At 46.2% G+C, this 17,834-nt stretch overlaps 1 long non-coding RNA gene across 16 annotated transcripts in view; it reads right to left on the bottom strand.

The window, feature by feature from the left end:
* Nucleotides 1-17,834, bottom strand: part of LOC105666653 — a 410,566-nt gene that overhangs the window by 122,018 nt on the left and 270,714 nt on the right. The window contains exon 9 of one of the 16 annotated variants that reach the window (XR_007227038.1): nucleotides 5,873-6,043. The exons of 14 other annotated variants lie outside the window; for them this stretch is intronic. This is a non-coding gene — a long non-coding RNA (uncharacterized LOC105666653). Of the gene's footprint in view, nucleotides 1-1,277; nucleotides 1,450-5,872; nucleotides 6,044-17,834 lie in introns of those variants that run through there. One more of the 16 variants, XR_007227037.1, reaches the window with a different exon arrangement.

Below are 17,834 nucleotides of genomic sequence, written 5' to 3'. Positions count from 1 at the left end.
TCTTGCGCGCTAGGGCTGAACGTAATGACTATTCCGTTTCTTCGGCACGTTTCCGAGTTATTTTTCAGCATCTCGGAAATTGCTTTTTTTCCCTGGTGCTGAACAGTCGAACGACGACATTTCAAGGGAAATCAGAGGTGAAGGGTGATCGTTGCGTACGAGTCGGTTGTTACATCACGGTTAGGAAAAAAACCCTAGAAAGGTACTAGATGCGCTGGGCGACGGTGTATCGTGGCGCGAAAAAAATTCCTAGCCAGCGTATAATACAATAATCCAGAGACGCGATGGCACAGCATCGTTCTCGAGGAGTCCAGGCAACACCGCCATCGCCGTCTCTATAATATTCTCGGAGAGATATTTCAGAGAGAGGGACTTCGGCGAAGCCTGTCTAACGACGCTGGAAGACCAGAGAAAGAGAGAAATATAGGTGCGCGGGCGCGCACACAGCCAGGCTGCGCGTTGTTCGCGTCGAATATGCAGCAAGAAAGAGAAGGAGGCAAAGAAGAAGAGAACGATCTCGATCCTCGTCCAACCAGTTCTTTCATTTCCCGTCTCTATCTATCTCGTTCCATCCACCTTGTCTATATCTCTGTCGCACCACCGCCCACTCGTTTATTCGCCCTCCTTCTCCTCCCTCTTCATTTCGCCTCTGTCATTTCTCTCTGTTCTCCCTTGCTCGCTAGGTCTCCACCATACATCTATCTTCGTTCCACAGCTATTTCGTAGCCGTTCTAACTCTGTCCTCGTCGCTCGCTTCGTCTCATTCCCTCCGTTGTTCGTGCTTCGAATGCCTTCCTCTCTCCTGGTTCTGTCCTTCTCTCGCTTGTATATCAAGCATCGCTTCGTCCTCGTTTCCCAGTCCCATTCCCTCGACTCTCGCACCAACACACTCGCTCGATCCGTCCATTACTCGCTTTTCTCGCTCTCCGTCGTCCCCTTCGCGTCTCTTGCCCCAGCCGGCCGTAATACTTCTCATCCCTCTCGCTTACTCTGTTATTTCTCTCCGACCTCCGTGTACGGCAGATACGCGCGCGCGGCAATAGCTGGTTTCAGGAGACAGAAAAACAGGCGGACAGAGAGGGAGGTAGAAGCGGGTAGGTGGGACGGGGAGCGTTCGAACGTAGAAAGAGGGAAAAGCAGGAGTGCGATACTCTGCGACGCGAGTCTAAGATAGGAAGAACGAACGCAGGCAGGGGGAAAAAGAGACAGAGGGAAAAGGGAGTGGAGGACGCAAAATCGTGTCCGAGCATTAACGCGGCCCTCTCTCTTCCACTTACCTGCTTGCTAGCTAGCTTGGTCGTTCTCAGCGGTGCCGGGTTCCTCCGTTCTTCTACACGCTGCTACCTCGTGCACCACGATGCGGCTGCTGCTGCGGGGAGGGATTTTAATTTCGCTGGATAAGTATTTATCTCGAAACGCGTGGAGATTCCGTAATGGACAAGGTGTATTTTCGGCGCGATGTAAATCAACGGACTTACCGGGAACTATACGTGCGCGCGCACGTATATTCCCATAAATCTATTTAAATATATGGCCGTGTGCGGCGCTCGTGCGCTATACGCTCTCGTCGTATAGAGCGCGGTAGAGCGTCGCTATATACATAGAGGAACACGCAGCTGGCTAACGTGTGTCCGTGGATACACGTGGGAGCTTCTTCTCGCTTTGACAGAAGGGAGAAGCGTGTCTAAATTGGGAGTGGAAGGTGGGGCATGCTCCGCAGAGAGAAGATACAGGACGCGGCGCGGGGGAAGTTCGACGGAAGAAGAGACGGGGAATTATACCTTCTACTTCGTTCTTCTTTCGCCGTCGTTCCTATAGGAGGCGCTTCTAACGCGCGACTACACCCACGCTTGAAATCCCGTCCCTCGTGTGCGTCGAGGACGAACGAAGCTGGAAGGACGCAGAGAATACGCTGTGCGCTCTACCGCTGTTAGGACCCGTCGAGAGAAATGCCGGGACGATGAAAAAGTGGACAAGAGAGGGAGGGGCGACATTTTCGCGGAGTAGAACGACGATAGGGGGGTGTATAAAGGGACGCGCGAAATGACGGCATGTGGAGGGGGACTACGAATGTCTGTCGAAAGGCCGCGCCGGCAAAAGACACCGGGAATCAAAGAGAACCGGCTGGAAAAACTGCACGGAGAGAAAACTGGCGCGAGAGAGGGAGCGAGAGGGCAGAGCGAGAAGATTAAACCGAGAGAAACGGGAACGGAGAACCGGAAGGACGGATGGCGCGGCGGGCAAAAAAGTTTGGCCGAAGGAGAGTAGGCAAAGGGAGAGGAAAAAAGGAGCGCGTCCGAGAGGGAACATGTAAAATTCAGCAAAGTGGCGGAGCATCGAGATAAACGAAAGGTCGGAAGACGAGGAGAAGGGGGAAGGGAACGAGGTGGACGGGATTAGGGGAACAATGGAATCCGGGGAATAGGAGGAGAAAGAAAGAAGGGAAGAAAAACAGAAGAATCTTGCAAAGGGAATACAATACGAACAGGATACCGTACGTAGGCTACAGGGTAAAAAGGAACGATGAAAAATTCGCCATGGAACGAGCGATCCGCGATGAAAGAAACGAGGGCAAAGAGGAAAAGAGGAAAAGAAAAAAGAAAAGGGGGTAGAGACAGCGGTGGCGAACAGGCCTTTGCCTGTTACGGTTCGCAGCGGGGAGCCAACGATCGGAATAAGATCGAGAGGATTGATGATTCCAATGGACGTGTTCGAAGGACCTTGCGTAGGTCGTGCTGGCTTCGTCCTTTAGCACCTACCATGCGACTGGCTGAGCACCAACTATCGATCGAACCAACGATATATACGAGACACGCTCGAACCACCGTGTACACACGTACTTACACACACGCTCACGCACGACCACGTTCCTGACCCGTAGGGGTCCGTGTGTGCCCGCGTGTACGAATGTACGTGCCTCGTGTCCTACGTGTGTATGTACATGTCGGGGTTATATATACATGTATATATATAGATCGATCGATTGCTGGCCATGGATCGATACGTGCGCGCGCAACCCACCCTCGTTTGCTCGCTCGCTCGCTCGAGGCTCTACGGTAAGGGTTGCTGCTGCCTAAGGTGTTCCAAGGGGTGGGAGGGGATCGGCGGCGCCTATTGGATTTCCACGGACTTTTTTTATCCTTCTTTTCCGTTGCCCCTTTCCCCCGTGTCTCTTCTTTTTGAAAAACTGTAGATCGACCAAAGACTCGGTCTCGCCCGAATGATACCGTAGAAAGATTCTATGAATAAGTTGGCAACGTCCAGGATTATTTTTGAAAGGAAATCGCGCCACAAACATGTGCGTGCGAACGAAGCTTTTGCAACTCGATACTGTAAATTTACAGTACCGTCGGTATGTTTGGAGAAATCGTAGGCTAACAACGACGAAGAAGAAATAACGGTGAAAATTTGCCGAATTAGAAATTATTTCGCAAAAATCTATACGGAGTTGCTGCGTATCGTAACACGTAGAGAAGCACCCCGGTGTTCCCTTTGGAGAAACTTTTGTCCCCGACGTAGTGCACGTGCGCTTCGGCTTCCACCAAATCACGTTCCCCTGCGATCAACCGGGTCTCCTCAATTTGGATCAAGAGGAGAAGGTGAGCAGGACACGCTTTACGACGAGACGCACGAAGCGGTCGTGAACGAGCGTTAAAATATTCAGTCAACCGGGCCAGTTGGTCCTGCGCAAGTAGAGAAATCGCATTTCGGAAAACGAGCCCTCACGTATACCGCCGTTCGTGGCAGCGTGTGCGTGAAAGTTTTTCGTAATCGGCCCATCGACGAGGCGTGGAAAGTGTCGACGATCTAAGCACGCCGGCCGACATAATTAAAACTTCCAGAAAACATAATAACTACACAATTAAAGCGCGTCCCTCTGACTCTACTCTCTCTTGTCAGGAACAAGAGGAACTGCGGGAGAGTGGGAAGAACGGGGAGAAAGCGGGTTTGAAAAGCGACGAGGACACGCCGATGCTGGAAAGAGAAAAACCGAGAAAGATAGAGGGGAGGGTGGTTTCATGGTGAGGGTGGAAACCGAGAAAAAGAGACAGAGAGCGAGAGAGAAGAGGCGAAGCGGAAGGGAGACGGACGAAAAGAGAAGATTCCAAGCCGAGGGGGTGGATGGTGGTCTACGGCGAGAGGAAGGGGGTAAAATGATGTAAAAATAACAAATTGAAACTGCTGGCCAGGAGGGTTGGATAACGCGAGGAGCAACGAGGACGAGGTTCGCCGATATTCCCCGAGCTAGACGAGAACCACCGATCTATATAGTTACCGGCGAACAGAGACGGAGTGGCAGGATGAACGAGACAGCGAGCAGCAGAGAAGGGTGGGCCAAAGGGGTGGCACAAGTAGATTTCAGTCTGGTGGGGGTGCTGCCAGAGAGCTCCCCTCTTCGGCGGAAAATAGGGGAGGGTTGTCGTACGTGTTAACGCGGCTACTATATATATATACACATATATATACACATATATCTAGAGATACATACATATATGTACATGTAAGTACCTATATACGCACATAGCATATACGTACGTGTACATACGTACATACGGTATATACGTCATATAGAATGCACGTATGTGTATATACGTAGAGGTACCAATGATAGTCCACACCCATACGGATTCCTATATACGCATACCCCTTTCCCTCCAGCTTCAGCCTCCCTCTCTATCCTGTCTCTCTCCGAAATCAGCCATCCTCGTCACATCCACGCAGTTTCACGGCGTGAGTGTATGTGACGCGAGGGGCAATGCTCCATCGTGCAACGTGGAAATTTAGTTCCCTTCGTGTACACACACGTACGGAGGAAGCGTGATAGTGTGGGTGTAGCAGCCTGCGGCTGTGTGTGGTGCTTTACGACTCGATCGTAGCGTTAATGGCACCGCTGTCTGAGTGTGTAGGTAGCGGTGCACACGGGAAATGTGCTCGTGCCCGTCAGAGAACGCTTTCGACGTATACCATCCACCGTACTAGGCCAGCCAACTATATTTCGCGCGACCGAGCAGATTTCACTAATACGAGGAGCACGGCCCGCGTGGAATACGTACGCGCGCCTCATGCAGCAACCCGTCCCTCGCGATACTACACGTGGCGATCGACGAGGAGGGTTGCGTTGCGAACCAACCCCCGCCCATCCCCCGTTTCGCACACTTTCTTTTTGTCGTCTCTGTTACGTTCGTTTAATTCACGCTTTTCCTGGTCACGCCGTCACTGTCGTCGAATCGAGCGTGAACCAGAGAACGCGTGCAAATGGCTCGATCAGGCAGACATTGTGCCGGTTCGAATTGATTCCGCGAAAGGATTCACCGGAGTAACTTCGCTGGAAAGAGGACGATATCGTTTCAGGCACACCGTATTTCAGTACATTTCTGGAAATCATCGGGAATCTTGTTATTTTGACGGTTTTGTCGCGTCGCTGCTATCTCGCTGGTCGATATAGTTTCGCGGATTTTCTAGAATTTTACTTTCTCTACGGAGGAAAGGTAGATTTTTTTTAAATTTCGGACAGGACGGATAACGGAGCAGGTTTCCAGCAGAAACATAGAAACAGGAGCATCGTTGGGAATAATTATAATGCTAACGTAAGATTTTAACATATATTTGTTACGTAATATATAATATATATCTGTTATATAATATAAACGATTAGTCAGTGATATAATTCCGTCTTGAAATTCAGATATAAGTCTGTTCTTATTCTGTGTGCATTGTAAAGTGACTGGAGGATGATAAAATATGCATACATGCTCCATCATCAGCACCACTTATTCTTATAACTTCTCCAAACAAACTTCCATAAAACTGAATATTCTTAATGAAAACAAGAGAACGATCTTACTCCTGGCCTGCCAGCAAACTGTATTACCTTGCACAGTTCCATGTCACGTAGCGAAACGATCCTCTTGTCAATCCCTGCATTACAGCAAATCCACGAATATATAAATTCCATCGCATCGTCGTTTGATTTCCTCCTGTCGAAGGGTGGGACTCCGCGAGCCTCCGAGAGGAACACGGGGGAAGCTCGTCATCGCAACCGCTGAAAGAAAGTAAAACACAAAGTACAAAATATTCGATTCGATGGAACTACCGATCGAAAGAAACTCGCTGATTGAGATCTATATATGTATAGATTTATATATCGTCATATCGTTTATCGACAGGCCACAGACCAATTATACGCATGAAAATCAAAGAAACTGTAACTTGAAAAATACGGAAGCCACCTACACAGCGAGGCTACGCAAGGTACGTTTCAACCCTATTCCAGGAAGAAGGGTCGAAGCGGTCAGCGTAACAATTGGCATAATCAAGGGAACACGTAGGGAAGAACGGGTGAGAAGAGCCGTATCTTGAACGTACATTGTTCACACGAAGAATATTATTTCTGTTTGTGTTCTTGCAAAGTTTATGGAAATTGATGATTAAGAAAAGTAACGTCACGTATCTTTCTTCGATTTGCAAACGGTAGCTTATTGGGAGCATCAAGAAGTCATAATTGCAGTTATCAATGGCCAATAGACATACCAAGTTAGAGAAAGCTGGAAATCTTGGGAATTTCCCTAGAACTGTCCCAATAAGAGAGATCTTACTTTTTCTATGCCGAGTTCCATACTTATGACATGAGATTTAATCAGAAATACAATAAGGTCAGGCCAATTCAACTGAGCATTTGAGATACCCGGATAACGTAGGAAGTTAGGCTACTGCATTATGTAGTACAAAGTATAGATTGGTAGCCGGTTAAATGATACAAATTTAGTACACTTCAATAGGCTTGATACTAATTGATGTAAATACTCTAAAACCTAATTAATTACCATGTGAAGATTGCGAATATAACTGACCATCTGAGACGTCCAGATAATCCATGAGACATCCGAATATCCACGACAGTTCTGATACTTTTTGGTTCCAGGTTAGGCTACTGTTGCTATGTAATAGAAAGCACACATCGGTACAACCAGTACAAAATTCAATATAGTTGGACCAAATCAATCAGTGCGTAGAGATTGAGCATCAAATTTCAAATAATCATTTGATATAGCCGGATAACCTCGGAAGTTAGGCTACTGTATTATGAAGTATGAAGTGTAAATTGGTAGCCGGTTAAATGATACAAATTTATTGCATTCCACCGAACATCTGAAATACTCAAGCACCAGGGTACCCGTGAGACACCCAGGTATGCAAAAGTTAGAGATTAGGTTACTACATACGCTGCATAATACAAAAAGCATAGGTTGTTGGTAGTGAGTTTTAAATGCAAAGAAGAATCCGCTGTCAGCCCGATCATCGTACTTGTGCATATGTAAAGGCTGAAAATAAAGAAATCTCGTCTCGAACGAATGAACACATACAATGCAACCGGTCTCACCTTAAAGCGGTGAGAATGTCCGATCAGCAGCTTCTTCTTTGTCGGTTCTAGCGAGTTTGCTTGTCGCATCGAGGTTCTCATGTAACTGTCTCGTATGTGTCTCGCGAAATAGCCGGCCACGCGGGTAATTTTTCCGCATTTGGTTGAAATCACCCCGCCACAGCTTTTACCAACCACCATCCACCCACGCCAGACTCGATCGACTTTGACCGAAAATTGCTTTAATCGACAACGCTAGGCACAATAACAATCGACACACAGTTTAACCAATTGCTTGCAGCGAGCTTCGACCATTCCATTCGCGTTGGCTGTTGCTCGTTCCGCGTTTTCGCCGATATGTTAACGCGACTAGCGAATGGATCGGCAAGTGTAAAGGGACTCTGTGTTAATCGCGGAAGATGAGTCTTCTACGACTATGACTATAAAATCTGTTCGTGCAGGAAAACAGTTGGTTGAAACGCTGTTGAGCGAGAAGACAGGAAAAAAGAAGTAAAATAGTTGGACATTTTCTAATTAACAGGGATGAGCAAAATAATTAAAACCTAGTGCAAGGTAGGTATTTTCTTTTGTCATCGAGCAACGAAGATTCACGCAGTTTCGATTCCCAATTTGCTAGCTGCTATATTTCTCGACCGGCGGACTGGCGCCGTTACGGTCGAGTTGGAAGCTAAAATGAAAAAACGAAGGCGAAAAATCTGAAATTCGAAGATATTTACTCGAGGAAGCGCATTAGCCTTTCTCGAGTGGAAAACACGGGGAAATATTCAGAAACGGAAATCGGACTGGAAAATAGCGGCGACGTGTGCGCCGCTGCGTGCAACCCGATGGCCGAACAACATTTCGACGAGAGGAACGTTATTTAAACAGCGACCAAGCGGATCCGAAGGAGGTACATTTTTCCAAATAAAAATTCATTTAGCAGGCAACGGGTTCGCGGTTGTCCGGCTTTTGCGAAACCGGAAAACTCATTGCGCCGAAAGTAGCCAAAGTGCTTTGTACAATTAAGCGAGAATTTTCGCGAATCAGCACCGAATTAGTATTAATTAACTCGCAATTCCAACGGAATTCCTGTATAATGAACGAAACAATTTCGTCGGTGCAATAAAGTTCACTCGAAAGCTACGAATAATTTCAATCATAATTTTTCTCTATCCTTCCTTTCGTCTATCGATTTTCCCTCGGTCCTTCTGCTTCCTCAGGAATTCCTATTACCATCATTATCATAATAAAAGGTTACATTTTCTTCTTTTATTAGGCGCAGAGAAAGAGATTCTGCGCGTTTTAGATTTTACATTCCGTACAGCGTTACTTCTCCAACGTACGATTTTTCGCAATTCTTTACATCGTCGATATTTAAATTTCTAACTATGTACGTTTTTAACGATACCATGAACTATAGACGTACGTGTCGAAATTTACATTGGTATAATGCGTTCGTTCGATTAATTCAATACGTTGTATCTTCCTGGTGAAACAGTTAAGATAACGGTTTCTCTATCGTTGATAGTCGATAAAGAGGAATTTTTCTTATTGGATCGAAGAAAAATTCTGATCGCGATAGAGCTAAGAGTACACTGTGCTTGTCGATGAAATTCATACTTCTCGTCGCATCTTCGTTTCGTCTCAGTTCGATGAAAATGACGTTGACGGCGCTGAAAAACATGTTCTTCGGATAGCAGAGTTGCATTTGTTCGAATTCACCGGGGGAACGAACAGTCCGTGTAACTGCAATTCGTACACCTAACCGAGAATTTCTCCGATTTTCCTTATTACCTGTGATTCTTCCTTCATTCGTACAACGACGGTTCATTTAATCAGCTACTAATTAAAATTTCGTCGTGGTGAGTGAGATTCCGTCAACGTAGCAGCAAAGATTTTCGAAACTAAACTGTGGCTCGAGTGACCGAGACCTGGCGATAATTTCCAAAGGTGGAAACCATAGAAGAACCACAGAAAAACTAGGAAGTGATACGAATTATATTTCGTCTCGCTTATTCATTCAAAAGATGCCATTTTTCAGAAATGAAAATTGTGCTCACCAAGCTACAAAAAGCTACAGAATTTCCTTCTCCATCTAACATTATTCCCTCTTTTGACAAAATGCAAATCGACTTATCATCTCACTGAGAACCCACAGCCAGGCAATGATTTCTCGTGTTCAATTCGTCCGGACGTTTTATCGACACCATTAGTCATCCGTGGATCTCGGCCATCATGTCGATCGTTGACTTAAACCTGATTCACGCAAGCGGTCAAGGTTACTGTCAGATTACGATCAACCAAAATCTACAATTTTACCGAGACGTTCGAACTAAACAACCGAATCCCGTGGCAGTGTTTCTCATCGTCGTTCGTTCGCTCGAGCCAGCAATGACATCGTTTTCCAAGTTCTCCAAATCGTTGGCGGTCGCAATTAGACGATTAAAGCAGTTGTATTGGTCATAAAGCTTCTATATTCCTATGGTTTTATTATTATATCATGATCATCGTATTTTATTATCGACTATATTATCATATTATCTTACCGATGTGTCGCTGCACTGTGCTAATTGTACGAAACACTTGTTAACCAGCGAATTGAAGAAAACGAAGCGAAGTAAATTTCGCCAGTGGAAGCGATCGCGCCGAGAAGCTCGCGAAGGAACAGCAGAGTACGCGATACTCTTTTCCTTTTCTCTGTAACGTTTTGTGTTCCATGGAGCCGACTTTGACGTCTCTCAAAGAACTAGACGCGTTTTACGGCCGTTTCGTTCGGTTTGGATATTCGATTTTTCGCCCGGACAACGCACCACCGACCCGGTTTCTCTTCGCCGTCGGTTCAGTTCCAAGCTTTTTTGTCGTGGAAAAAATCCCTGTTTCGTAGCTTTGTGGCCGGGCTCGGATGGAAATCATCGCAGTCGAAGCGGCGACTTATATAATTACACGACAGAGACTCGTTTACATTTCGTTAAGGAACAATTACCGCGTGCTACGCGTAACGAGATTTAAGGAAACGCGATAAACGCTTAATTCCACGGGAAACTGGTCGACAACTTTACTTCCGGCCAGCCCTTCTCCGCCACTTTGTGCCACGTTTTTATCACCATCGAACACCGTACGAACAGCAAACGCTGTTCCGAGACGCGGGTAATTTTCCATCCTGCAAAGTTGCCTGCTGAAACGCTAATTTAACGTTGCATTATACGCCGTACATTCTCTTTTCTGTTTATTGATTCGCGCCGCTGTCAGTTATACGGTATAACACAATCGATATTATTATTATTATTATTATTATTATTATCGGTATTCTTGCCGCTGCTATTACTAAATAACACTAGTCGAAGTAGCCGCAAAAATGCTCGACCGCCACTCGAGTGGCCGGGATTCTGCCATTTTCCCGATCGAGATCGATCATTTGATCAATCGGTAAACAGTTGGCGAACAGCCGGCGATCATCATTTCGTGCTTGTTAATTATAATACACGTTCATTAAGTATTCAAGTGATAACGATGTATCGATTTTTAACCGACGACGAGCAGAAACATTGACGGGATGTAAAATAGGCAATGCTATTATTGTTGCTACCAATTACAATTCACATGCAAGAAATAAATACAAGGTGGTAAAATCGTGCGCAGAATATTGCAACAGTTGGACGAGGCTCGAAACGCAAGGTTTCTAATGCAATTAACGGAATTATAATTGATGGATGCTTAAATACTTTTCCTTGTCTATTTCTCTTTTCTTATATATCTTCCTCCCCTCTGATCCACTCTATTATACTGCAACTAAAACTGTGACAACTTTTGGGCTTTTGCATCCTTGCTATGCTCCTCTCCATTATTGTTTTCAGTTTTATTAGTTCTTCTCCAGCCTTGTCTAGTATTTTTACTGCATCCATTGGTCTCCCATTAACGGAATTATAATTGATGGATATGAAATAGTTGTGGCCATTACGTTTATCGTTATTATCGTGCAAGTACGAGAGCGGCGAGCTGCGATGAATGAGAACCGCGTGGAAATAACGAAACGTATCCTATAAATTCGGTGGAAACGCAGCGACGATAATAAAAAGGACACAATTAAGGCACCTGTGTGTTGTAAATACGAAAATAGTACAAGAGATATGGTATACCGTGATTAAATTAATGCTAGTATTAATTAATATCTACCGTTGATTATAATAAATTATGGCACGCTATTGGTAGGAATTAAAGAATCATTTAATATACTATTATATTAACGTAATTATTCTATCGCATCGTATTAAATGGTCCGCCGTAAGTTATGCGAATTGTAGCAGGATCTGTTATCGCGCGAGTTTTATGAAAGTGCAATGGGAAACTTGAAGTTAACTAAGACGTCTTATTATTTATCAATTGCCTTCGCGGTATACAAATAGATAGTTAATTAAGCCTGGTATAAATAAACAGCGGCTACGGGGAGCGTAGCAAACGCTCAAATAAAGTACTTAAATAGGCGAATAAAGAATTAGCCTAAACCACTAGCCAAACTATTCGAGTCAAGAGCAAATTGATTTACAAACTGAACGACAAACAGCCGACGAGATCGCCGACACTTGCAAACGCGACGTCGCCAGAACGATAACGAAAATGCTGCGAGAGGCGGCGCGCGAAATCGAATTTTCTATCGGAAGACACGAGAGATCGATCCGTTGGATCGCGACGCACGTTGGTCGAGAAGCGGCAAGGTTAACGGTGTATCGATTTCCGGTGCAAGAGTGGCGTTCGACGGCGGTGGAAGGAGGCGAAAGAAGAGAAAAGAAAACGGACGAACGGAAGAGTTGCGTGCGCGTAGGAAAGTACGGGAGCGAGCGAGTGGCGCACGCCTTCGCCCGCTTTACTTTCACCACGCACGGCAACCAGAGAAGGAAAAGAAAAACAGCATACCGCGAAGGAAGTCGGTTCCCACGGCGTCTGCGAGCTGGCGCGTACGCGCCTCCAAGAGCCGGAAGTGGCGACCGCGACCGCGACCTCGGCACCCTCCTCCAGCGTCGTGCCTGCTCCGCTTGTTAGCTCGTCCAGTTCAGACCCTCCGTGATAATGGTCGTTAGAGAAGTCACCGGTTTCCCCGTGCCATTAAACCGCAACATTTCGCGATTCCAGCGTTCCAGCTACCCCTCGTGTTTCTAGCGGAATTATCAACTGTAACGCGAAATTCAAACCACTTCTCAGCGGTTGCCATTCTTAAGGCGTTTTTACGCCGGTAACGCGTGTAGAGAAGGAGTATGTGTGCGCGCGTGTGTGTTCTTTTTATAACATTTATTGGCCAGTAGATGAATATTATATTAGTATCTCATTCGCAATAAACAATGAACTTCGGTCGTGGGCTGGTTTAGGCAAAAGTACCGATACGTGACGGTACGACATAGCCATACAATATTTTGTGTGCCGAAATTACATTTGTTAGCTCACTATTTCTAAATTAGATTTAAGCCGCTGTAGGGCGGTGCTCATATACGACATTGTTATATTTATTTCCTATCTCTGTCCTAAAAACTTGGTCGCGAAAACACGACAGCTCGTTAGTCTATTTGGTTTCGGAGGGGCTGTGGGATTTTAGGAAGCGGTGGGAGAGGGTGGACTGGGAGGGGAAGGGAGGGGTGTGCTGTGGAATTATTTACAATATTTACACTATTTTACACGGTGGGAGATTTGAGCATCGTCGTTTTGTGCCTCTTTCTCTTGTTATTATTATTTTCGTGTGTGTGTGTGTATGTAGGTGCGTGTGGCTTTTCTTCGGCGCTTCGAGGGAAGCTCAGACTATTTTTATCCGAAGAATATTTCACTCTGTATATTGTCATTTTCGTTTCTTTATATCCAGATTCTTATCCGTCACATAATTCCCTTCTTCCGCTCTGTCTTTCTTTTTTCCTCTGCCCGTTTCTGTCACCTTATTTTTGTCCCGCAAATACCTCAGTCCATATTTTGGCGTTTTTACTCTTTTATGCCGAGATCCTTATCCGTCGTTAATTCCCTTTTCTCATTTCGTCCTCCTCATTGCCTCTGTGTGCGAGTGTGTGTCAATAACACACGATCACCCATTACGTGCTAACCGTGTCTAACGCCGTTTTACTTGGCTGTTCTAATGGGTGGCCGGTAGTTGCCGCGTGGCCAAGGCCTCTGGCGTATTAAAAGCCAATTATTACGAAATGTAATAATCCCTTGAAAAAAACGGCGGCCACAGCTGGCTATTTAAAAAGATACTGCCGGCAATTCGTGCACTGCGGCTACAGCTAAGCCGTGATAATGATTTATCAATTAATATTACCAATATTTGGTGGTATCAACGTTACTAAACCTGATAATTCCTTGAGAAAACGGACCCTGCTGTGACTCGAACTACTGACATAATTACGGTATTCTAATAATTCTTTGTATCTTACTTCTTTTATCTTCACTTCTTATTATCCCAATTAGCTACAAGGATCCTCTAGATACATTGCATTAGGCAATTAGACATCGTAAGTCATCGATTGGTAACTTTTCGTGGAAATCCGTGCCAGTCGATTATACTTTTTAATGTTTATCTATGTCGTTCTTTCGCTTTCTTCAGGAAAAGCTACTCGTTCGGCGACGACGAATATGCCAACTAAAATTTGCGTTAGCAAGATAATTAGTTTCGCAGTTTGTTAGAATTCTCAAAGATTGTGACAAATTCAGCATTACAAAGTATATATAGAGAGTGTAATTACGTTTACTTTAGTTATGGAGGCTAACTACATGCAAGAAACAGAGGCTGTCGGTAGCAGGTTACAACTGTGTTGAATTAACCCCGATAGATGTAGGAAAAACTGAACACGGTGTGTATGTCGCGTGGAAAGTGGCGTAGAGCTGCAGTGGCGTCGAACAATCGTTAAGTAATTACTCGTTTACAATATCGTATATTGTAACGTGCCAGTCGAAACTGGATTGTCTACGTCCCTAATTGAGTTCCGGATCATCAATTAGCCAGATGCAGCAATCAAAGTTGCACCTCGGTAGTGCGTAAAATTGGAGGGAAAATGAATCGTCTTCGTAATTTTGTTATTCGTAATGAATATCTTAATTATATTATACTGTTTGTATAATATGTATGCTATACCGGGTGGGCGAGAAAAACCTCAAGCTTCAGCCACGAGTATTTTAATTTCCAACGAGAAGGAATGAAACGAATTGAAAAAATGTGAGGAAATTTTCCATCGACTTTGAAAAGCTCTAGGTATTGAGAAAGCTCGTGAAACCTAGAAATTGCTGTGCCGTGTTGCTCCGCTTTCTCCATAGGGAATATATCGACAAGTTATAATTGCAAATATTTGCAACTCTCAACAATTACGTAACTTCCTCCTAGGGACGAAAATCGAAGCCAGAATACTAATTCCGATTTTAAAACATCGTCCAAGACCAACAGACGGAAGTTTGAAGGCTGAGAGGACATTTTCACCTCACTGTTGACTCGCGTAGGAGCTGCGAGTGCTGCGACTAGTGTTCGGCTGGGACGTTGAAACAGGCCGCTGAGGAGCGTAAAGGCGGAAGAAACGAACAGCCGGCGAAAGGGTTGATCGAGCGGATCCGCACGAGGGATCAGCTTCAGCCCCGACGTCGGTGATCGTCGATACGGCGCGATAAAAAATGATACGCGTCGATCGGGCCGGCTCCGTAGCTCGGAAGCGAAACGAACGGTCTCTGTAGAAGAGGCGTCGAGGCATTTGCAGCGTCGGAACGTCAAGAGTCACGAGCGCGACTTAACCCCGCGCTCTCCCTTCCATCCCCGTCCTTTTTGCTTTGACAGCACTTGCCATCTCATCTCCCTTCCTTCTTCTCGGGCACCTCCATTCCGCCTGGCGACTTCCACCTCCAGAGCGTCACCTCCATCGGCCACGACGACGACGGCCACCTCCTCCGAGCCAGCGTTAGACCGGCGCACCACCAGCTTCTCCAGCTGTCTCCTTCTCACACCACCCACGCCGTAAAATTATAATCTGTCATATTCATCAGTACAGCGTCCTCTTCGCCTGCGTCTTTCTCTTTTTCACCGTTTTCTCCTCTGCCTCCCTTCGTCCCACTTCACCTGCCGCCACACTCTTTTTTCCCTTCTCTCTGCTGCCTCTCTAGCCCCCAACGGCTTCGGGTACCAGCTCTCATCCTCTCTAACCAGCCTGCAAACTCTGCTTCGTTCTTTCCTTCCTTCCTTCCTTCCTTCCTTCCTTCCTTCCTTCCACGTTCTCCACACGCGTCCTCCACGTTCACCCTTCGATTCTCTCTTTATCTTACTCCCTTTTTCCTGCCCCTGTGTGCCTCTCGTTCCGCTTTTTCGAAGCCTCGATCCCTCGTTCGTCTCGCACTTGCCTCTTTCTGGCGTTGTCCTTTATTGCGCACTTTGCTTCCTCCTCTTTCTGGACCATCTATTCCCTGCAGCCTTCCATCATTTTTCACGCGATATCGGTTCCGCTTCTTTCCGCCTTCGGTTCGCGAGAATCATTGGCCAGAGTGGTTGTACCGGAGCTGTTGGCAGGCGGCTGAAGGTGTCTCAAGGCGTAGGCGGCAGATTCCGTGGCTCAGTTTCCATTCTTGTACCTTTTCCAGTTACGTTTTGTAGATGTTACACGCGAAGCGTCCGCCTTTGCAATTTTGGTAACGTGGTTGCTTACCTAATAGTTTGCTCACTTTCGTTTTCAGTATCTGTATGCACGTTCTGTACACTTTTGCATCATTCCCACAGACTAATTTACGTTCAGACGCAATCCCTCCCAGTTTCTGTACAACGCCTTTGACATACCGCCACTTTTCAAACAAATCTCCTATTAACTCACCCGCTACCGGGTGTACCATTTTTCCTGTAGGGAAACAATTTTCCTATGAATTTAATTTAGGCAACTGATAGTTCGTACGTTCTGGCGTTACGACACTACTTTCCATCCAGAAACAATCCTCCACACTTTCTGAACGACTAACGCCTCTGAAGATTATGCCAATCTGGAAACAAATTTCCCATTAACGCACCCTCTATCGTGTACCATTTTTTCCTGCGGAGGAACAATTTTCCTATGAATTTAATTTAGGCAACGAGTAATTCCTTCAGCATTCGCTCATTTCTGCGTGCTCGCTAAAGACTATAACGCTAATTTATATTCAAGCGATGCTGTCCGCTTCCTAAACGACTGACACCTTCGTCGGCTGCGTCATCTTTTGGCGTAGTGTAGTGAGGTGTATAGGCCGTGATAGTTGTTTGTGGCGACAGTGCGCTACTTCTCGTGTTCCACTGCGGGTGTTGCTGTATTTTCCTCTTATTTAAGAATCGTGCCGGGATTTGAACCCGGGTTCCGAATGTTCGTAACCTAAGACGCTAACTTCTGCACTGCCGTTGTCCGGTGTTAGCTAACGTCGAGTGTCGCCACAGAAGAAATCAGTTTTCCCATTAATTCGTTCAACCGATGGGGATTTCTCCTCGCTGAAACCACGTTTGTTCTTCGAGCGTACACGCGGCATTACTTTCTTTGCTTTTGCCCTACCAACGCGCTCACCCCATCTTTTTTCCTCGTTCGTTCCGGTTCCCTCTCGCCCCTTCCTCTCTGGCGACCTCTTGGTCGGGCCCTCTTCTTGTCTGCGACTCTTCGCCGATCGCACCCTCCTCCTTCTTTCGTTCTACTTCTCTCCGCTCCCCTTGATCGCGCCCCTCTTCCTCCCTGTCCCATGGTAGATCTCTTCGTTGCAACCTCGTTGAACTGGCTGACGGAGCAGGTAGAAACGAAGGTAAGGTGCCTTCATTTATATTATAATCCTCTCTTTGCCTGTCTCGTTCTTATGCATCGAATCCGAGCGACGTGGCCTGCGCGCTCCAGCTCCTCTCTCGCGTCTTCTCCCGCGGCCGTAGTCCTCTCGCTCTTTCTCTTTGACGTTTCATTCCATTGACGTTTATTGGTCCCGCTTTTGTTTCCCCTGTCCGCCGTTGTCTTCCGCCGCTCTGTCCGTTTTCCTTGCTTCTGCTCGACTTGAGTCTTTCTACCTTTTCCGATACATGTTGTTTCTTGTCGCTTAATGAGATACGCTGCAACGTACGTGCACATTTGCTCACTTGCGACAGCGTGTTAATTAGTTGCAAGGTGGCAAATAAAGAGACTTCGCGACGATTCTACGCCTCGTTACGGCTACCGTAGAACGTCAGGCGATGATATTCGTTTTCCAAAGTCGATGCAAGGCGCACAGATCGGCGCACGTAAGCGTGGGGCAATCTTTGAACATCACACGACCAGTTTATGATAATAATGCTTGTCTGCTTGTCGAGCTACAGGTAAGGTGGCAAAGAATCCTTCCAAATGATGTTCCAAGCATCCGCTAATCCCTCAGGAAGATACTAGATCCTACCAGATGACACTGAGTACTTCAAAAAATAATTTACACTTCACAAGATACACGGAAGGTCTAATCTCGCGAGAAGGTACCAGGCTTCGGCGTGGGCTTTCACGTAAATAAA

Source organism: Bombus terrestris, chromosome 17 (assembly GCF_910591885.1).
Source record: "Bombus terrestris chromosome 17, iyBomTerr1.2, whole genome shotgun sequence".
NCBI classification, from domain to species: domain Eukaryota; kingdom Metazoa; phylum Arthropoda; class Insecta; order Hymenoptera; family Apidae; genus Bombus; species Bombus terrestris.
This window is presented reverse-complemented; position numbering and strand designations above follow the sequence as displayed.